This window comes from Opisthocomus hoazin, chromosome 23 (assembly GCF_030867145.1).
Source record: "Opisthocomus hoazin isolate bOpiHoa1 chromosome 23, bOpiHoa1.hap1, whole genome shotgun sequence".
NCBI classification, from domain to species: Eukaryota; Metazoa; Chordata; class Aves; order Opisthocomiformes; family Opisthocomidae; genus Opisthocomus; species Opisthocomus hoazin.
The window spans coordinates 6,995,553-7,019,123 of NC_134436.1; the positions used below are offsets into that span (position 1 = coordinate 6,995,553).

The 23,571-nt window shown below is 38.1% G+C and overlaps 1 protein-coding gene across 1 annotated transcript in view; it reads right to left on the reverse strand.

Annotated features, from left to right (window-relative positions):
- KCNIP1 (potassium voltage-gated channel interacting protein 1) overlaps positions 1-23,571 on the reverse strand; it is a 434,928-nt gene that overhangs the window by 405,587 nt on the left and 5,770 nt on the right. The window lies entirely within an intron of this gene.

Here is a 23,571-nt window from a genome sequence, read left to right on the forward strand (position 1 = left end):
TACATAGCTGTTCTCAGTCCTAAGGTGAAATGGGGAATCATCTCAGATGTTCCTCAGAAGCTCAAGGGCATAAGGCGAACATCAGAGGATCTGCAGAACTGCTCTTCCCACCCCCCCCCGAAGTATTTGTAAACAGTAAAACAGTAAACATACTAAAAATGCTTGTAGGGGGGTTTGTTGTTGCTGTTCAGTTCTCCTGAAGCAAGGTTTCTTTTACTGTGCTGCTATAAGACTTAAGTGTCAGCTTTGATAAATATAAGTTGTATTGGGGAGTTGCAATATTAGATGTTTTTCTCCTTGTTGACCCTAATTCTCCACACTCTAAAGAGCATTAACAGAAAGGAAAAAGGCAGCAAAGATCAGATAGAGGTGGCTATACTCAACTTCCACATAAAATAGTCAGTGAAATACAGATTAAAGAAAGGGTCTATTTATTATTATGCTCCACTAGAAGAAACAGCAATGGAAAAAAAAAATCCTGTCAAAGCTGAAGGACTGACAAGTTGTTCTTTCAAAGCTTCCTAAAAATATCTATACGTGCCTTAAATAAATAGAAGTAGTCTCATTACACCCTGCACTTCTTTCCCTAGAAGCGTTATATGACATTTGCACCGAAATTAAGCTGTCATATGGGTACGAACACTCACACGCTGCCATATCCAAACTAGCACAGGTATGTTCCCTTTTCTCTTTGATCACATACCTCTATCTAAAATAAATCCAAAAAGCCAGTGTTATCTTTGCTAGATAAGGCAATTACAGTAATGCGTATTTAGGAAATCCAACTTTTTAAAGATGTACTTTCTACTTCTTACATCTTATAATTCCAGGCAAATTTTGAGAAAGTCTTAGCATGCTGAACAAAGTTATTCTGCATTCAGCACCCAGAGCAACTAAGGAGTGCACCTGAAAATATTTCAACTTTAGCCAAAAGATAACACAAGATTAATATTAGAGATGGGAGCAGGCGAGAGAGTTGTTTGTAAGGCTCCATCTCTTCAGTGAAATGTTAGTCTCACACTTGGAAAAACACAACTTGAATGAAGTAAATATAGGCTGTTCAGTCCAATCAAACTCAAGGTCATTCTGTTATAAACTCTTTGAACAGTCTTTAAATAATTTCATTCATATGTTTTGAAGTCTGATGAGACAGTGCAATGTATTAAAGAGGTGTCTCCAAAAAAAGCTCAAAGATAGAGGTTGAGCAAAAGAATCCTGTTTCATGCACCTATTGGTTTATATTTCACTAAAGCACTGCATAATTTTCACTCTGCTGGAGCATTTCAAAACATTGGGCATGCTTATTTGTAAAGTAAAAGAAGAAAGAATTCTTGACTTCCTTTCGGACACTACTCTTGGTAATCATGTGACCCCTAAGTCAATAGGGCTGTCAGCCTCAGCAGCCTGAAACCATCAGACTGGACTTTAAGCCTAGTCTACAGAAAATAATTCCCACCTCTTGGCTCATGAAATAGTTGTAATGAACAAATGCCTCCAATTAATTATTCTTATGCTATGTAAACTGACAGAAAGATGATGATTGGACAGACCTCAAAGTTGAAATACCCTCTGATTTTCGGGGAGGAAAGCCCCACAACCATGGCTGAATCGCTTATACCCAGAGTCATCTGAAGACTGTCCCTACTGCAGCCTATAAAGTCCCAGCTAGGATGAAACAGAAAAGCAATGTGAGTAAATAAACTATCTGGCCTGTCTAGAGTTTTGGCACCACAGTTTTTGCCCTTACCGCACTTTTTATTTTAAAGAATAAATTAAACTTGCTACGTAGAGGTACTGTTGTGTGAGTAAACGTTTGCTGCCTTTACTTAAACATACTGTTGTTTTTTCCTATGATCCCAATGCTAATACCAAGAGTAGGGAAACTAACAACCTTTTCTTCGTATCTGCCAATGACTGGACCGGGGAGTTACAACTGCAAAACCTAGTTGTCTGGCTAACCAAGGGAGACTTGAACTCCTAAAGGTGAGAGAACTGAGGTGATTCACTGCTGACACAGAGACCACAGCAACAGCTGATCAAGATTCCTCTTTCTCCAGCTCTGACCTTATCGCATCAAACTTTTTTCCTCGGACTTGACATGAAAGAATAGCTAGGCCTTTAAAGGAATACTTGCATGGTTGTTTTGGGAGTGGGTGTTGGTTTCAGTTTTTTAAGTCTTCTACACATGCACGTTTATCAGATGGACTGTGAGAACAGAAATGAAACTTGTATGAGAAATTCTGTATCAAGCAGTTAATTCAGAACACAGAACTGAGGCAACTGCATAAAGAAACACATTAATATAAGCTTTTACACAGCTCATAAAAGTTTTAATCGGCCTTTCCACAGATAAAAATTTGAAAAGTCTCCTTTGTTCCTTTTATAGCTACTGATGTTCCCCTCTATAGTCACTGAAATGCTTCTTCATGCCTCACTAGTGGACAGGAAATAATTCATTGCCTTCTCAACTGCTTTCAGTAAAGCAATGAAATAGCACAAATGAATAGAACTTTTAAAGGTGTTAAAATATGGTACAATCAATCATATTACCTGAACTTGAATAACGTACCATTTACTTTTCAGAAGTAGCACGTTAATGTGGAGATTCAACACATGAAGCAAATTCAAGTACATTCCCACACATCAAAAAGATCATTTGGGGTTCTTCATGGTCGGGTCAAAGCACTATCTGTTATTCGACTCTTGCCCAAAGAACTCAATACAAGCAAATAATTTACATTGGAAGAATCAAGTCGTCTTGGCTGCCATGCCCTGCCTGCATCCGCACAACATTCTCAACTTCCCAATATTTTTGCATTGTACTTTGAGGCAGATTAGCTGGCCTGAGAACAAGACAAAATTGCCCAACCAACTGTAATGGTTCCTGGCAGCTTCTGTTCCATAAAGTTTTAAGTGCCGCACTCAGGAGTCTTTTCCAGAGGAGTGGAACATGCTGCCAACATCCTTCAAGTACACGCTTAGTGCAAGCTTAGGAACTGATCTATACAAGGTAGCTTTATTCCCCCCAAAATTGCTACCCTAGGGGGCACTTGGGCATTTTCTTAATGAATACAGTTCTTTAACTGTGCCCTACTGTCTGTGCTTTATGCATGGGACCTCTTGCCTTTGGTATAGCGTAGCAATGTATATTAGAAGATTGGGTCTGCCACTGGAGATGAGGAAAGTGAAGTGAGTTTTTGGCTCAGATGCGAGCCATGTACATAAGCTGCTCCTTGCTGTGGCTCAGTCTGCAGCGTTCTGAGGCATCAGCTCAGGAAAAGCCATGCCTTCTACAGCACAGTGATGAGAAATATCAGTGTAAACTGTACTGTTACTACTGACTTCAGCAGAAGCATCAAGTATTTAATTGAATTGTAGCTGACTGACTTAGCAGCAGCTTCAGGCCAGGGCTGCTGAGTGACACTTCATTTTTGCCACAGGTCAAGAAGGCATTGAATACAGATGATCAGATCCCAGTCTTTGTCACATCTACCTCCCAGAAGTCACACAGTAAATTGGGTTCAGAGAACTGCAAAACTATTTGGTCTTTCTAATAGCTGAAACATCAGTTGTTTTTCCAGGGCATTTAAATATGCACTACATAAATAGCAATAGAGAAACCTGCAAATAGAAGACACATTATAGAGAGAGACACAGATTACACTGAACTGGTGAGGCAGACCAAAGCCAAGAAAAGGATTTAAGGCAATGGAGTCAATAAACTGTTGGAATAATATCACACTATTTGTCTCATAAATGAGGCTTAATGTAAGAGGATAAAAAGCAGATGCTTCACCAGCAGATATTACTACAGTGTAAGTGTATTAGTGTTGACTTAGTGACATGTTTGAGTTATGGACTGTGCTGAAATGCCAAAACATTATGAATTTGTTTCAGAACGACTGTTATCAAGTTTGCTTGAAGCTATTAAATAATCCTAATTATTTCCGCTAGTACTGAAAAATAGATAAAATGCATTTAATGTCAGCAACCATACAACACCTGCATGACAAAACTGGTTTTTTTTTTGTTGGATGTTTTTCCAAACATTCTCTACACAACACTGCCTAAAAGCCAATTGCTTTCAAATCACCAGAATATTCCACCTGGACTAAAGACTGCACGTACACTGTGGAAGTTCTGGAAATCTTTGAGAGAAATACAAGAACAATAGTCCTGACAGCAGAGGTCATCTAACACCTTCACCAATACACTCCAGTCTCAGAAATGTGCCTTCTCATGGATGAAAAAAAGTACTGCACGTGTCAGAATGAAGGAGCCCAAAATGCAAATAAGAGACAGAAGAGCCTTACAACAAAAAACTTCAATTGACCAAAAAAAGCCTCCACTATTGGTATATGCGTTGTGGCAACAGAGAATTTAAGAGAGTTTAAAGCAAGCTGGGTTTTTCTGTCACAGCCACTTTAAAAGTTCAATGAATGGATCAATACAGGAAGTCTAATGCCCAGCTGGTTCTTCACTGGAAAGCAGGATTCTTTTAGAAGTTATGAATAAAACCTACAGTAGCTGTTTTGGAACAAGATTAACAACTTGCTTGTTCCATTGTTTTACATTCTGAAAATCAGCACTGTTTAGGTTCATGTTTGCACAGAATTTATATACATGGAAATGCAGCAAATCACCCATTCAGCTGACATTTAAAGTCTCTCAGATGGTGTTGAGAGCAAGTATTTTATACAGCTTTAAAATATCAAGATTCTACAGGAAGGTAATATAAAAAAAAGAATGAAATTTAAAGACTCAAACTGATGACACTTCATGATCACAAATCATAGAAGTATACAGGAATATACTTATGACTATAAAGATCAGAAAAATTATTTCTCAGAGGACAAAAATGAATTCAGAACAAGAAGAAACAACAGATAAAGTGTAATTCTGTTACCCCAGTCTGCTCAACTCAACCTAATTCCACTTCAAAAGCAAATACTGACACCTGATCAAAGTAAGCAGAAAGATGAATTCAGAAACTAAGAATTTATCTGGCTGCCAAAAATGCAGGTACAAATCTCAGCTGTAAGAATTAATAAACACTTTTTCCAGCTTCAAGAGCTCAGTGACTAAAAGACACACAATTAATGCCACGCCACCATTCGCCCGTGTCTCACTGCGGTTGAAACAATTCCATACAGGAGACAAATAGCATTTAGCAGTCTGTGTCTGCCTCCCTAGTAGCTGAAAATACAAGCAAAACTGGTGTCCATCTAAGCTGCTACTGCAAAGCAGCCGTGCTTTCTCCAAAGTCCTACCCCTGGCAGGCTATATCACAACACTATCTAGAAGCAAATTTGCAACAGAACAAGAACAGCTCGAAAACAGAACAAGATATTTACTCTGCTGGAAGTGGCAGAGTTTAGGGGAAAAAACAACACCAAAACAAACACAAAAACAAATAACAAGGAAAAACCACTCTAAACACCCCCTAAACAAACAAAAAAATTCCAACAAAACTAAAACCTTCCAAAACCAAAGCCATAAAACCACCATACACGTCACCAGATGCTTCACATTATCACCGACAAGATGGGTACAAGGGAAGTTATGAAAAGGATGAAAAATATGACAGTAAATTTATCACTAGTAAACTAATCAGATAAAAGCACTTTGCAAATCTAGTTGTAAGAGCTCAGACATCACCAACAGAAGGAAGAAGAATCTCTAACCTCCCTCTTGGAATGCTACTAATTTTTGTACATTACTGAGTATTAACACATATTCTACAAAGTTGTACAGAGCTGTCATTCTCCTAATCCCAATTTCTGCCAATTTACCTCACCCACTGTGAAAACGCAGAGTCCCCAGCTGCATACCCCTAACCAGAGCAATATATCACCAGATTCAGCTGACAGTACAGCATATTTCCATGGATTTTTTTAAAGTGGACTTTTAACAGCAATTTCAACTGTATGATATTTCCTTACTTTGGTTATAAAATGTCAAGTCCAGTAGTTCCAAAACAAAAACTAACAAAGTACTGCAGCTACTGTTTCCAACATTCCCACTAGGAAAGTTTTGCTAATGAAAGCACAAGTGGGGTTTTTTTTTGTTTGGCTTATTGTGGGTTTTTGAAAAAGCAAAGCTGACTAGCTGGGGGGTGGTGTGCACTAGTTTTTGGGTGGGCAAAGAACGGTGAAGAGGAAATCATTTTAAAATTGGCTCATTTCTCAAACTGTTGGGCTTTTTTTCCATAATTCATTCTATTATATTTCTGTTCAGGAAAGCTAGGCTGGGTGGCCTATACATTCTCTTTTCCCCACACCACATTATGGATACAGTAATCGCTCGTCCCAAATTTCCCCTGTTCTCAGAAATAAATTCTTGCAGCTGAAAGTTAGCACAGATTTAGCCCTCAATAGTGATTTTCATCAGGCACTATGAATTCCATCACGTCTGAACTATCTAAATATTTTTTATCCGTTATTCCCATCTGTGCTTCTCTTTCCTTGAGGTAATTAATTGTTTGAAATAACAAGTCACATAAACTGTTTTTTGAAGGCTAAAGGAAGAAGCAGCCATTACTTCAGCCCTGATTCACTCAGCACTCACGATCGTTGTCTGTTGTCTTTCTCATTTCCAGTGTATTTTTAGAGTCTTTTATTGCCTTCTCTTAAGTCCCTTGCCAGTTGTAATAACTCACCTCGCACCTTGGCCTTTCTGATCTTATCCCAACATGCTGCCACTGTTTCATCTGTATTATTCTCTTACAGTGCTTATCTTCCCGAACAATCAGGATCATTGCCTGCTCTTTGCAGCAGTGACCAGCTTTCTTAATATTATCTTCCCAGAAGACTACATATCATCTTCCCAAGCCTGCTGAAATCTCTTTTTTGAAGCCCATTCTCATAATGTTACTGCTCTTCTTTCTTCATGTAGGACTGTGAATTCTGTCATTTAACAAATGCCTTCACCTAACACTGTCACCCTCCCTCAGTCCATACCAAAATTACACAGTTCTGAACAAATAAAATTGATAACTCCTGGTTTATTAGTAAATTCTTGAACTTTACCTGCATCTAGTATTATCAGTTGTATCTTAATATTAAATCCACTGCCTAACGGACAGAAAGAGCTATTTATTACACTTAGTATGTTTATGGCCAGTAAAAATGTTGACATTCGATGAAGACAAAACAGAAATATCAAAATCAAGCACATATTTCAAAGAGGTCAAAGATCTACAGATACTGCAGTCTGGCAAAATAAAATTTAAGGGCTGAACAACACAAACTAGTGTTCAGCAATCTTTTTGGTTTCACAATGAGAGAAAACATTAGTAACAGCCTCTTCGACTGATGTCACAGAACTACTCTCCTGACTGATCCAAGAGCCTCAAGATCCAGCTAGCGTGAAAATAAGACAAACTTTTGACGTCCTTAGCTGTACCTGCAGTAATAAATGTAATATTTACTGTTTGAATATGGTAGAAAATGGTGTTTGAGTATTGCCAGTGGCAATCCTTCAGAGTAACTATTTACACAGACTACAGTCCACATACACACACCCCCTCCCAAGCCCCTCTGCACCTCTCATCAGGCAACTACAAACAATAAGGAAAAAGAACACCATTTTTGGCAGAAGTTACAAGTGGGCAGTAAGACACATTTGGTTTAGGTAATACTAAGTTGCTCTCCAGTTCCATTAAAACTATGAACGCAGTTGAAGAGATAAGCAGAATTAATGCAGAGTTTTCATCAGAGATTGGAGAGCATATCCTGTATTCCAATACTTCTTTTTAATCACGAAAAGAGTGGGATTTTTCTTTTGTGTTTATACGCAACTTGAGCGGAAACAAATGGGACTCTCGCCTTCCCTAAGTAAGCGGGACTGGGGCTATCTATTTTTTGTACTTATTTTCCTCTTTCTGCTCCGATTTATCTTACTGTTTTGTGGGGTTCCATTTTGCACTGATTTCTTGTTCTGTTCTCCACATTTTCTCACTTCAATGACTTCCCTCCTGCACAATTCATTTCATAAGGAAATTCAGGCTATAAATTCCAAAGGAAGACATCTATAACGCCATTCATTTGTATGCAAAGAAAATAGCTGAACAAAGGGTGTATGCAAAAGAAAAACTGCAAAGAAAGAAGTCTATTTCACATGACCATTCTACATCGTAGAAATTTATCATTTAACATACAAATATTATACAAAATCTACTCCAGTTTTGCCTCTCTGATCTTTTATCCTTCAGTAAAAACGACTTTAATAGATAACAGTCAAGAAGACTGACTTGAAAAATGTTAGCCAGCTCAAATTAAAGTTAGAAAAACCCTATTGTGTTGAATTCAGAGAATAATACAGAATAGTTTACATTTTTACAGCCTTTAACCACATATTACTACTTTAAGAAGAGACCCACATCACTTCAACTAACTTTTTAATATAGCACTAGTGGACCCCAGTAAAACACTCCTCTAACATGTTGCTCAACGACAAGAGGAGTCAACTGTGTGCATCAGGCACAAGTATTGCAGCCTCCTGCGATACAATTAGGATTTTTTTTCTTTTGTAAGTCAGGTCATTTCCCTTGCTCTCTGTCTCCCAAAAGAGAAAACCAGCATCTACTGTACCTGTTCAATGTGTAACAAGACTAATCAACACAACAAGTTAAACACCGATTCCAACCTTGACACCTATCATTAATCACGATGATTTCCACATAAAATCTCAACTTCCATTTCTAATCTTTTCTGCATTACTGCTGCAGTGTCATTTGAAATATGGTATTGCTGGGTGGGTTTAAAATTTTAGTGTAATGTCTTCTGACAGGCATTTATACGAAAAGTTCACCAAAAAAAAGAAAATCCTATGCAATACCACTAGGGCAAAGATCCAATATGCAACATACAAAAAACAAACAAAAAATGCCCCAAAGTTCCTTTTTCTAAGCAAACAGTTGATATACTCTATGTCTGGGAAGAAAAGTTACGATAAACCTCTTCCTCCATAGTACAAACCATAACATTTCCATTTTCTTTCTTTACATCCAATAAAACTCTCCAATATATTGCATCCTACTGGTCCTTTGCTCAAGAAATCAAAGCTACTCTGAGAACAATCTACTGCTTTTACATTATGTAACCTCTTTTTCTTATATACTGCCAGGCAGCTATGGCTTGATAATACGGTGCTCTTGAGAACCAAGAGATTTTGGCCTCAGAGTCTTGTCCTATCTAATCCTGAGAAGAGAGTCAATGAGGGCACTAATTCTTGGTCAGGCTGCTGAATCTCCCTCAGTTCTGAAACAGTCCTTAAAATGCTTGAGCATGTCAACAGGTTGAAAGTTATCCGTCCCAAAATACCTAAATCCCTGATTACTGGAGTGCTCTGGTAGCCGAGTCAGCCAATTTGATTTAACAGCTTTTCCTGAGGGGACAGACACATCTCTCCCCTCTTCCTACATGCACAATGTTTTCCTTATGAGGTTAGTTTTAGACCAGTCTAGCTCTTAACGTAACAGAAGGGTGCTGTGGCATTCAACAGACTTCACACATGTGAAAAGTTAGCTTTCAGCGTGGACTTTAAACACCTACTGCCACTAAAATCCAGGTTAATATTTTCCAGAGTAGTCTGGGAATTTCTGCATTCAAACAGAACCCCACCTCTTCCCCTGAGGTAGGTTAATTAGGGAAGTAAAGACCTGCTGATCTCTCCTTCCCAATATGCACACATTGCCAAAAATCCAATTAGTTTAAATTAGCAGAAGACATTATTATTAATCAAATGGATGACTAGGAAAAAGCAATCAATCTAATCCTGCTCAAAACTCTAGCAAAGATTTCATTCAGACGTTCATCAGCTCTCTTCGTCAAAGGCTGCACCCAAGCAGAATGTTTTCTGTTAGATAAACACAAGTTGCTTTACAAAGCCCAGTAATCAGAAGGCAGCCATTAGACTTCATTTCTCAAGTCAGCTCTTGCTGGCTGGTAGCTTGCACAATTTACTTCTTAATGCATTCTGAGAAGCAGCATGTAATAAGCCATTCTGACATGTATTTATTGGGTGCTCTTCACAGCAAAATGCTGTTAAATTGCTCCCTAGGCACCAAACTTTTCACCATCAATATTTCCAAACTGCAAACTTGAAGATCCTTCAGCTCTAAAAACTCCAAGTCTGCACTATGTATATTAAAAGTACATTGAAATATAGCCTTATTGTGATATAAGGTAAACTTTGGTGGAAGGAGAATTGCTGCAAACTACACTATATGACATGTATTCTCACAGTATTTTAAGCTTTTTTAAAACAGAATCATTTTGAAATAGGGCTTTCAAAATTATAATGAGTATAAATAATTGCATATAGCACCAAATAAAGAACAAAATGTGTTAAGAGGTGGATTGGAATAATTTCTTTGGCCCATATAACTTGCAGTGTTTGCTATTTGCATAGCAAACATAGGAAAACAATTTAATGCAGAACACTGCATCCTTCTTTTTTGCAGTTGGTGAACAGTGCAGGAATAGCAATGAGCATCCATTGATGAGCACAGCTCCAGCCTGCCTGAAAATTAGGTCTGCAACAAGAGTTCTTTCACCTTGATCATTCAGGGATTCAGTCAGAGATGCATCAAATACTTGCTACTCTTAAAAAAACAAAAATCATTTCTTGTGAAAAAGGCAGATCCCCAATACCGTACTCTGCAGCAAAAGGTCCTGGCCAGTGACTGGGATATTGAAAAAGAAGTATACGTCTCCTTGTTTCCTTCCATCTCCTGTTAGCATGTTACAGTAAAGGCAGACAACAGGCACGCTAATACCTCCCAAGCACCGCAGCTGCCAGGCCGTGAGAAAAGCAGGGCCTTTTAACAACACACAGTGCTGAGAGTCACTTAGCCACTAATGCTGTCTCCCCAGTGCCTCCCGGCAGGCACAACTAGGTAAGAGGTAGATAGGTTTTCATTGAAATCACTGAGGATACTCGGGTGTTTACAAGAGATTTGCATTTACGACATTTCATGTTGGATGACTGAGGAAGGTACACTCTAAAAGTTTATTTCCAAGTTTAATGAATTCGATAAAGTGTCATTAACTTTTTGTTCCTTGATTTCATTAGCTGCTCAAATCTTCCTCTTGCAACCGAGCCTAGGAACCCCATGCAGAGACCAAGATGTCCCCATTGGAAAGATTAACATAACAAGTTTTTTTTCTTTCTTCTCTTTATTACTACACTGAGCAAGTGACTTCTCATACATAGCTCAAAATTTGAAAGTTCTTTTATTGCTTGAACCCTCAATCTGCCCAGAATCATGCCTCAATTCAAGGATGTGACAGGTTGCCAAAAGTCTCAAAGGCCAGCATACTACTCTTCCAGAGTCTTCACAGATGCATGCAGTGCTGCAGGCACGAACCTCCAGTGCAGCAGTTTGAAATGGCATTATTACCTGGTAAAACCAATCGAACAGTTACTTTGATCTGAAAGTTGAATAGTACTGCAGCTGATACCTGTATATACACAATGAGAGATCTCAGGGGAGGATCACAGCTATACCACAGTCATCAGATCTTAGCCCAACACACCTGTATACCGCTATGTGAATCCACTAAGTCTGCTACAAATATCTTCATATATAATTCATTCTGCACCTGTAATGGAATTACTTCAACAGTTAAGCTCTTTCAGATGTGCGGCCAATATTAAATAGCCTGGCTATTTGCAGTCTTTTTTTTTTTTTCTTATTTTTTTAAATACATTTTTGAGCTGACTCAAATCTAAAAGCAAAATCTTGCATGGAGGATTATCAGCAGTATTTGTGACATTCTATTATAGCCTTTCAATCCATAAACAAATTTCTGAATTACAGTAGAAACAAACATAGCATCATCATCTGTTATAGATACAGTCATTACAATATTTCAAAAAGAGAGCCTTCTTCCACTTCTTAACCCAAGTAAATTATGACCGTTTAAAAAACAGATGTCATCCTTATTTCTGTTACTGTCATTATGAAATTTTGTCTTCAAATACAGATTATGCTTAACTCAAGCAAGAATAAACACTTCCTGGGAAGAAACGTTCAGGAAAACTTGCTGAAGTTTTAACCCCTTCAAAATCTGGTAGGCGAGAATAGCGCTGAAGCAGAAATTTCCATGCAACCAAAACTATTTGTAGTCATGACTAAAAGTATTAAAAAAAAAAAAAAAGGGGGGGAGTTGATAACATGTAGACATGGCATTTGTTAATGGACTAACGGCAGACATGCAAAAGGATAAAACAAAACTGTGAAGTAGTTAACTATGAAATCAAAACTCCAAAACATCTGTGACTGGAGTCCCATGAGAGGCAGCACCAGGTTCTCCTTCAATGCCAAATCAACTTCTCAAACAACAGCTTGTGGGGAGAAGATTCCCATTAAGTTTGCTGCGATTGATATCCTGAGCTAATACACCTCTTAGCTATCTAACTGTCCACCCAAGGGCCACACTGTATCATTGTACTCTGCATAGCTCCAATGAGAGCAGTCCAGGGTAGGTCGGAAACAGGGAGCACTCAACTTGCACTTCCTTAACTGATATAAGAAAAAGATAGTTCTTAATGTACAGCAAACAAATTAAGAACAATCAATACTCATTACAACTAAGCATTGTATCTTCCCTGCCAAGTGGCAGGAGATAGGTTCTCCCATAAAGCCTTCTTAGCAAATGAGTTCTGTGCGGGGGTATGGTAACACTAATACAAAATCATTAAAAGAAATGTCTCCGGCAGACAGTTTTCTTGGCTTTCTCACATTATATTACTGGAAATTCAACAAGAAGCAAGGGCAAAAATTAATGAACTAATGAATTTAGAAAGGAAACACACACAAAGGTTAATATGAAGTTTAAGTTGCAGGTAAGAGATGAGGCTTTGCAATTTCAAACTCAACGATGGAGAATGAGGAAGTTAAATTATTGTTCATGCTTTACCTGGAAGATAGTGACCAAGACAGTTTTGTACACAGAGGACTTGAAACTGAGGATAAAGTTAAGCCATTCAGTAGTTATGACAGGGTCTTCTCCATTAAAATGTAGACACTGACTAGACTCCTTCAACATCTCGAAACTGAAATATCCATTTTATAATTCTCATAGCATGAACATCTCATGCAATTGTAACATTGATATTAAAAATGAAAAACTTTAATATTGTGCAAGCTGAAAAACTCTGAAGATATGATACAGTATTTTCAGCGTGGTATGACGCTGCAGCAAACAAGGTAGAAAATGCATAGCCATTTGTGATGATTCTCCCAAAATCAGGACCAAAAAAAAAGAAACATGCTTCTTTTGAGATTCCATCCCATGCTGTTGCTGCCTTCATCAGAAAAAAACACCAACTTTAATTCCTACACAGCAAACAGAATGGAGAAGTCTGCATTACTGTGCTTCCTTGCAGAAAAGCCAGTTGATTTAAGCTGAAAAAACGTTTCATATAAAGGTTTTCAGAAGGGAGACTAAAGGCAGCTCACCTTAGTAGTTCTATAATTCACGAGGGCTCCTAAATCACCTGGAAACAACTCCGATTGTTGGCCTACAGAAAATGTATTCCCCTCCTGAACATGGAGAAACAAACTTGCTTCCAGGACATAAAAATGCTACCTGAGAGCCGCTTCAGAAAATTTCATTTGGCATGGGCGAGTTTGGGGTTTTTTTGTGCTGATTGTGGTGGTGTTGTTCAAGTAACACATAGGGGAGCCCTTTGATCTCTAGAACGCATTATTTAACATCAGTGTAACACTGGAGCAGGGAAAAGATATATGTTGGCAAAGTTGCACTGTGACAAATACTTGCATGGAATATTTCTTTGCCTGCCTCCTCTGCGTCTCTTCAAGCTTACAGTCCTTCGTCCTCCTTGGTTCCTTGGGCAACTTCATTCTTTACTTTATGATACTGCAATGTCATTACAGCATGATCCATCATTTAGAGCCCATATGACTTCCACTGTGGTTGACTGGTACACCTGTACCAGTTTACATACATTTCCACTGGAAAAGGGAGTGAAAACCTGAGATTGCCAGCAAGTGCATTTCTAGCCCTGGGTAATCTGGATCCTAGTAAGTATTATTATGAAATGGAAAGATTTATGTGATAAAAGATGGTCAAATCAAGAAATATGTCAGTGGCCTGTGGATAGCTTTACTTATCAGTGAGAGAAGCAAAAAGCAGTGAGAATGCCGACAGACATTGCTGTAGACAGGTGGAAAACAAGAGTCCGTCATAGCGCAGGCCTGACAGAGACAAAGGCTTAATAAATGCTAGCTTTAAGATTTCTAGTCAATATTTTCCTGATAAATTAAAGAAAAAATAAGAAAAAGGGACTTGTACATAATCTTGTTGAAAAATAAAGATACACATGAAAGACATAGATTTCTCATACCATTATCTCTCTTTCCCAAAAAGTCCTAAACTAAGGGCAACATTCTTTGTCATGAGAGGCAGTCAGGAGCAGCCAGAGTTTCTTGTGTCTCAGTTCTCCTCTTTCCTTGTGTCAGCAGCCCACTCTGCTGCCCCACCACTGCCACAGGACACCATGTTTTTCAGGCTCTCCTTAGACTGGAGAATTTTCCTGGCTGCTGAATAGCATTTATGTCCTCTTCTCCAGCAGCCTGAAGCCAGATGGTATGTTCTCTGTGCAACCCTGTGTGGCTTAGAGATGGGAGGGCAGAGATCTGGGTGCACAGTACACTCATCTTTTAAAACAAACTCTTACCAAATCAGCATTTATTCAATTATAGGTCCCCACCAAACACCTCAAGACAGTAGCTTCTAATGCTACTTTGCTGAGCGTTTATGAAAGCATCAATATTCTTGGTTCCCAGTCCCAGAGCAGCTCAGATTGTGTAGACAAGGCTACATTTTGGTACACGTTACATTGAAGCTACAATTTTAAAATCAGCTTGTTTTTCAAAACTTGTTTAGCTGCTTGGGTAAGTCCATGGGAATTGTTCTAAGAGATCTAAGGCTACCAACAAAAGCCAATATTTGCAGAGGAGGAAGCATTTTTATTGGAGTCAATTGTATTATTGCAGTAGTAGAATTCAATTTAACTTAGTTTTCTGCATTTACAGCTCTGTATTAATGCCAAACACTATGAAATATAAGGGTTTTTAATGTAAGCTGGCTTATGAGAAGATGGTTTAGAGCCACATACAATTTTCCAGTTTCTGAGCCACAAGTCCATATATTGTTTTCTTAGTTCTTTATACTTACTGCTTTGCGTTCAGAGTTGAGGGCCCAGGATCTGAGGTCTTGGACAGTTGCTTCCCTTTGTCCGCTTACAAAGAACTACTGCAAGTAAACTCAGATTTTGCTTCTCGATTTGGACAACACAAGGAATTCCTTTGGCAATATTAGCTAGTTCAATTCGTAAAGAGCAGTGGATAAGCTTGCGAGTGCTACTTGTGTATGCAGTACTAGTACCTTAGTTTGCTTTGAATTTAACCATTTGCCAACTACTCAGTGCTTTATAGATGCACTAATACTATATAAAGATACTTGTTGCCAAGACGTTACTATCAACATTTGTCATAAAGAGTGTGCTAATGTAATACACATTTAACTTGCTTAGAAATACCTTTTTATAACATAGGATGGGGCTTGAAAACATGGACAACGTTACAGCACCACTGTAGCCTTACAAAGGGATATCAATGGGAATAGACAAGATACTGACTGTAGAAGCATGTACAGATAAAAGAAAGAAAACCCATGGAGAACTGGATTTACACAGCACAAATAAAAGTAGCTCAAATTCCAGATGTTACAGTTCTAGTCCAATTTGGTAAATAAAAGTTTAAGAATTAAGCTAAAAATACAAATACTTACAGAAATAAAATCATTGATAGGAAGACTTAACCAGAACACTGTCACACAGCCTCCTTCAGAAATTTAGTTTCTAGTGATTTTCTGCTCCCAAGTGACTTCCAAGTCAGACTCTAAGGAGCAGACAGTTGGTTTGATGCAAGAAGGTAACTGGACCACTCCAGCGGTTCAGAACACAGACTTGGTGCTTATTTTTTCAAGCTGTACATAGTTAATGCCTTCTTATGGAGTAGTTACAAAGTGTGAGAAATACATAAAGAGCTAGACTGCCTAAAAGCAAGCGATGTTTAACCTTAAAGAGGGTGTCAGAAGTGGACACTTGGAAAGCAATTGCTTTTAGATGGAATACTAGATTTTGGAAAGAGATGTTAACAGTGTTTTTTCCGTACTTTTTTGACCTGAAGTGTACATTGGGATCCTTTGGGATGAGAAGGGTTTCAAACTAAATGAACAACCAGAGTTTAGTTAGTTATAGCCCAGTTTATTCCATTGGCTTTCAGAACTAATATGTTTCATCTTAGTTTTAGCCCAGAGAGGACCATTTGACACAGACAGATTGAGGAAGTTGCCATTTTTGCATTGTGCAAGGAGGGAAACTTTTATTTTCCCCTCCAAGGACCATTTCTCAGGTTTTACTTTTATTTTTATTCTTATTTTGTCAGTTAACTGATAAAGCGTAGAATGGGGCTAAATTATAGCCGAACAACTGGAGGAGAAGGTGGGAAAAGGAGTAACCGATGGATAAGGGACAGTTAAGTACTTCAGCACATTGAAAGGAAACATTTCTGTTTACAGCAAAACAGGATTTACTGCATACATCAGAAAGTGGTAATAAGTGTCAGGCAGGCAGAGACTTCTGGCCAGTTCACCACTTCTTACAGCCTAATGTATCCTGGCTAGAAGGTAAAGAATAGAGACTTTACTAAACTCTTCATCTCTTCCAGATGTGGCCCTTGAAAGTAGTATTAAACAAGTTCATGAGTAAGGACAAAGGAATCCAATATCTAAACATGTTTTGCTCAACCAGGAACATTTTCTGTGTGCTATTCTGCAGATTCCCTCCACGTCCATGAGCTGTGTATCTCATTCTTTAGTCTAGCAAGCAACAATAAGGGCTGCAAATCTAAAGGTCATTTTATACTACCGCTAGGAGAACCTCTTGCCAAACTCTATTCCTCACTCCTTTCTGAAAAGGTAAAGGGTGTTTCGGTATTTTGTTCTTTAATAAACTATGCACTTATAGGCCTTGTAACCACATTGTAATACTTACAGTGTTCTTGAAGCTTAGCAGATTTTTTTTTTTCTTTTGGAACTTGAGAACAAAGGCTTTATTAAAAATTAAAAAAAGAACAAAACCAGCACCATAAAACCAACAGCAAAAACCCTACATATAAATTAAAGAATATCTTGTCCGGCATGAACACTGCTTACTGCATCATCTTCCACAGCTCCTCACTGGGCTTCTGGGACTATTTTCAGTTCATTTTGAACATTCACACCAATTCAAGTGGTCCATGAATTTACCACAAGAAATTAATTTGAGTTTTATCATTTTAAAGTGCATGTCACCAGTTTATTTCATCTTAGGAAACACCCTACTTCAGACAGCAGCATGGAAGAACTAGTGGATATATTAGGTTTTTGAAACACAATCCTAAGTCTTATTTTATTTTCTTCAGTGACAGCATTCAGGGGATTCTTAGTGTAGCATTAAGTGCACAAATTGTTTTCATCTTGCAATGAAAATGTGTGTGTTTGCATTTTTTAAAATCTACTTCATATATCTCTACCTGGAGAGGGTCAGAAATTTCAGCCAAACAGAAGCTTGAAAGAGCCAGAATCACACTCTCAATAATCTAGAAACTCCTCTGAAATATCTTATTGCTTCTCTTGCTAAGATAAGTTATTTAAGAAACACGCTACAGTTTAGGCATATGAAATTATTTACCTAAAAGAGACACCAGTTTTCCAAACATTGCCTGGCACCTATCCCTCAGGGCCTACAGCAGTGGAAAAAGAATATTAAAATACTTTTAAGAGATGGAGACTTAAAAAAATAACACTGTCCTTTTTAAATGTAAACCCAAGATTCTTGTACTCAAGAAAATATATATACTTATCAAGGTTTTATTGTTGGGTTTTTTTTTTGTTTTGTCTTTTACACAAAATCTCGCTACCAGGAAACAAGTCAGTTTTGCAAGGGGTAGTGTTTCTTTCTAGCAGGACATCAAGTACCAAAATAATAAGGTCAGATCTTGAAATGCTACACAGAGCTATACCACTTCATGCATGCTGGATATTGGACCACTTTTGTTTTTTTTAATTTAGAGTCCCTCGTCCAACAGATCAATGGTCCAATATTCATGTTGCTCCCAAACAGAAGAAAAGTGTGCCCCCAGTAAGCATCTACATGTCTATGGATCCATAATATCAAGTATTTATTGCTGGATTAGGCTTTATAATGCAATATCATCCAGCTTTAAGTTCAGCTGTCATGAAGGAGAACACCAGAAAACACATAGCACAAGAGTAAGGTCAAAATTATCAACAAACCACCAATTAGTGTAACTCTCAAAGAACTTTTAAGGACTAGTCTATATTCGGGATATTCTCCTTAGGACAGAAAAATATTAACTACTAGGTCATTCTCAGGTAAATTATTTTTATAACAACATAGATAGTCTTCAGCTAGCTAAAACCTGATTTTAGCTGGGCTGAAGGAGATACTGTGAGCATGCTAGAAACACCAGACTTTGCCAGTAGGTCTATTTGTTGCTACAGCTATTGACCAGTCAATACTACAAAATTTCTTACGGCTATTTATGTGAAACACTGTGAGTACACAGAGCATTTATCTTGGAAAGGAGATCAAAAAACACACAAAAGACGCACTGTAGGTCAAATTCATTGTTGGACTAACTCCTCTGAAGGTAACAAGCTCACTTACAGGATGAGCTGTATGCATGATCTTAGTCATTAAAAAAAACACAAGAAACCACACACCAAAAAACCCTCCTACATAGAGGTCCTGCACAGTAAAGCTCACTGTAAATTCCAGGACAACTTGGTCAAGAAACTTATCCTGAAAACTGGTTAGTAATCGAGTAGTATGGGGGCTGTGGTTTATTAGTTGTCATAGAGCATGCTTCTGCCCCTAGTATTGAGTCATTATATGCAAAGCAAGTATTAAGCAAGAATTTCTGCATAATAGAAAAAGACGGCCTTTCATAAATTTATCTTTCTTCCGTTTCTGATTACTTTTAAAGGAATTCCTCCCCCCTCGCAACTTGTAAAATCCAACGGAATTTAGAAAGCCAGGGTCAAAATAAACAAATCCAGAAATGAATGTTCTCAGATAATCTTTACAATTTTACGCACGACAAGGCACTTTTGGCATATCAACTATAAAAAAACAAATAGAAACCACAAGAAGAACTTTTGCTTAAGATTTTGTTCTATGGGAGCTGACCCAGAGCCTCTCCCTTGCAAGTGAAGGGTACTATGAAACAGCAGGTTGTTTCTTCCGCTACCTGAGGTTATACAAGCTGCAGATGATGTGCTATGGAAAATCCATACCAAAGCATAAAAGAAGACATCAAGTTCATTCTGCCTCCCACCCCCACCTTGCATATATTGCATCTCAATTTTTATGCCTAGTATATAGACACCTACTTTTGTCGCCTACTGAGTACATACCAAAGCTAGGTGCGTTTAAAGATGGAACTAAAACAATTAAGCTGCCAGAAAAGCATTAAAAAAATTGCTAGACTCTGTAAATCTGGCAGCACACTGAGCATCTCTGAAAAAAGACAGACAGAAGCGTCGAGCAGGCTCCAGCTCTCCATACCCCACCCTTGCTGTGCAGAATTGCTTCCTACAGATCTACATTATCACATGTATGTCACCCCTTATGGTCTGATTTGCTGTACTCCATCTGAAGCAAGTCTTGGTTTAAATAACACTTCTTTGCTTGTGCTGTTAGCCGCATGACAGCTAGACATAATAATATTCAATAAGCATTTAAGGCTTAATTCCCCTCTCCCACAACTGCTTAAAAAAAGCCAGATATTGTTAAAAATAATCTTCGCTATGTGCACCCTTTTTCTTGCTTTTATAAAGATTATTTGCCTACTACAGATTGTCAAAAAAGTTTGTCTAATACTATCATTTCTTCTTCTCATAAAGACAAACGCACAGCTTGTTGATCACAGCTGCCTTCATAAGACAGTCTGTGTTCTTGATGTTTACTACATATATATTGAGCTCATAATGGTGATTATGCAGAAGTAATGTTAATAATGCAAATGTTTCTCCTGTTTTCCTGTATTTCTGAGAAGACAGAAATCTCACAACGAGCAGAACTATTTCTTAGACGAACACAGGGCACAGCACAAGGTATCACCCCATAAATTCAAATGCCAGCCCTTCATGCAAACAGCACTTCTTCCAGTTTCTGAAGCAGTGATTAGCATCACTACGACCGCTTGAGTGAGATCCTTAAAAAACTGAAAGGACCTTAGTTATCACAGCTCACCGTGCTGCCAGCAACAATCACTGCAGCATCCCGAGTTACCATATCTGCAGTACGGATTACATTTATACATCGATTTTATTCATTGAGTCTCAAATTGCTTCTCATGAAAGAAGTGATAAAATTCCATTCAGGGCATCCACATAAACACACAATTCAACTACTGCAGAGCTTGCAAATATTTTCAGAGCCAAGGGATATATCAATCCCTGATATTTATGAGCTTCCCTAAAACAGATAACCTAAAGAACAGCTACTCTCCTAATGCGTAGGATGTGACAGGTATTGAACAAAAAAAAAAAAATAAAAAAACAAGCAATACATCATAGCAAACAGACTTTAAGTAGGAAATCAAGAAGTCTGTTTAACTTTTCATGCTTTTGTCAGCTTCAAGCTTACTTAGCACCCCCCTGCTTTTATGTTTGGAAATGTGTTTTTCATTTCTGTTTGCCTGCTCTGAGACTGAATCCAGATGGTTTTTATTTAATTTTTATCAACAGTCAGCTGCAGTTTTGCTGCTTCAAGGTAGTGTGACAAGAGCCATATTTTATAGTATTAGGCTAAGTGTTTTGATCTAGAACATCTCACGTTTACTCCTCTAGAGTAATGTGTTTATCTTTAACAAAATGTAAATGATAAAAGTCTCTTACACTTTTTATTCCCAGACTATTCCAGGAACTCCATGCAACTGCTGGAATGTTGATGGACTGTCAGAGCATGACGGTGATGAAAATCATCACTAGCTTTACAGTGCAGCAGTAATCGTGCTTTTTCATGGGTAACCACGAGGAGTTGTGAACATAAAAGACAGAAAACAGACTGTACCGCTCTAAGCATTGTTATGTACAATTTCATTATTCTTGGAAAGTCAAATGATCTATTGTGTTTACCATTTACTTTGTTTATTATCACTAAAGCAGACACTCAAACTGCTAAGTAAAAGCAACTTATGTTTGTGAATAGCTGTGTTAAAGTGCACGTGTTTCAGCAGATAACCTGTTCAGATCTCAAGATTTAAATCTACTCATCATCTCCTCCAGTTGCTCACATCACATGGTAACATTGGGAACTGAGTGGGAATTTGTTACCTCACCAAACAAAGCTTACAAGGTTCCCCACCAGTTCCCTAAAGGATACCTGACTGATACCAAAAGCAAGATCACACGGCCCTCATAGTCCTCTTTCCTGAGCCCCACTGGCACTGCATACAAATAATGAAAACTGCAGTCTGTTTGTGAACTAGTGGGAAGAGTGAAAAAACACACATTAGGAATACTTAAACTGGAATACACCCCCCATCCCAAGCATAATCCTCCATTATTATCTTTCCAACTGAACATACAAAAACACTTAAAAGAAAATGATATTCCCAGGTGCCTATTACTAATTTCATTTGTAGCCAACACACATTTCCAATTTGGACTAGATAAGGTACGTGATACTATTGTGAATTATTGCCTTAATCACAAAGCGCTATACAATATATTCACCTTAGGCATACAACATTTTGGTAATAAAATCAACAGCTAAGACAATATATAAAAAATAAACGACATTTACACCAAAATTATGAAGGTATAGACCAAAAAAACCTAGATCACGTCACCCTCAGCAGCAGATGATATGGAAATACAGCCAAGCGAAAGACACTTTAAAAACCATATTTATCTGATGAAGACCAGCATCTTTATTGCAGGGTCTGAAAACATCACAGAACATCAGGCAGGCAAAGTATTGCATTACTTACATTGCATTCAGGTGAGTTTCTGTACAAGTAAAGCTGGATCCACAGAGACAAATAGGTAATGCACTTCTCTGGATCCTCACCTCAAAGCTCACTCCGGCTAGTCACCCTGTGCCGAGTCATCCAGAGCACATTTTGGAAGTGCGACAGTCAGAAGCCCACAATGAAGAGCAAAAAGGGCCAGCCCTCTTTAGCAGGAAAGGTGCAAGAGGGGCAGAGAAAGGCAGAGCAGTCCCACATAGTCAGTACATCAATCACACGTGTTCCAGATCTGCACCACTGCTATATTATCATCTCCATGAAATGGAGCAGCTTCAGCAGAACACCTCCATCCAAACCCCTGAAAGATGGTCACCCTTACCTGACCTAATTCCATAGATGACTTTGGCTGTCAAGGTGGGTAAAACTTTCTGGGATTCAGATATGACCTCAAGCATCAGGACCCCTTGTTTGGAGTTCACACGATTTTCCTCACACCTACCAACAGCTTTGGCACACTTATTCATAACTAGAAGGTGAAGGAAACAGATAAGAGTTTGAGAGCCTCCACATCATCTACTTTTCCACGTAGATTTAGCCATCGACATGCTTCATAGCCCGAGTTACGAAAGCAGTTTCAGTATAAGATGGTTGCTGTTCCACTGAGTCAAACACACTGTACTCCCTTCACAACGGATGCATTTGTCCATTACATCTTCCATTACTCAGTTTAAACATGAATCTTGCTGAGATACTGCAGAAGCAAACATCTGATCTTCCAGCTACAAGAATTTATAAATGGCAAAAGAAAACACCTTCATCTCATACAACATAAAGAAAGCATTAGAAAAATATCATGCCGTTATTGCACATCTGAAAGGCAAATTTACCTAAAAGTTGAAGGTCCCACTCAACATTTAAAAGGCAGGCAAATTAAACACTTGCTCTCTACTAGATTTTTAAATGCTCAGGACAATTTTCAGATTGCAATAGATTAAAACTGTATTAACTTTTGGTAGATGCAATTATGTAAATTATATAACAAGGTTTTATTTTTACACTCTCAAAACTCTGTTTTGGCTTTACAAGATGAGAACCTCATCAAGCCTGTCGTAGAAATTTCTCTCACACTCTGTAATGTAAGGCTACTGCACCAGATCTCCCATTTATAAAAGAAAGCATTAATCACTCTTATTTTAAACCCCAGACTACTTCTAGTTATCAGTACTAAATGTACTCCACCCACGTGCCCTGCAAGCCAAAAGTTGTGAAACAGCCATTACAAAGAATGAAATTAGAAGTTAAATCCAGCTGAGAAGTGAAAGTCAAATTATATATGCATGCTATTGGTTTTTAGTAAAGCTGTGCAAACGTGGAAGAAGTTGGCCATGAATATTCATTTCAATTACACCCTGAGCTTAAATGTTGCCATAGTTAAAACCTTTCCATGCCTGCTTTCCATTACATTACATTTTATGAGCTTTACTAATCATATT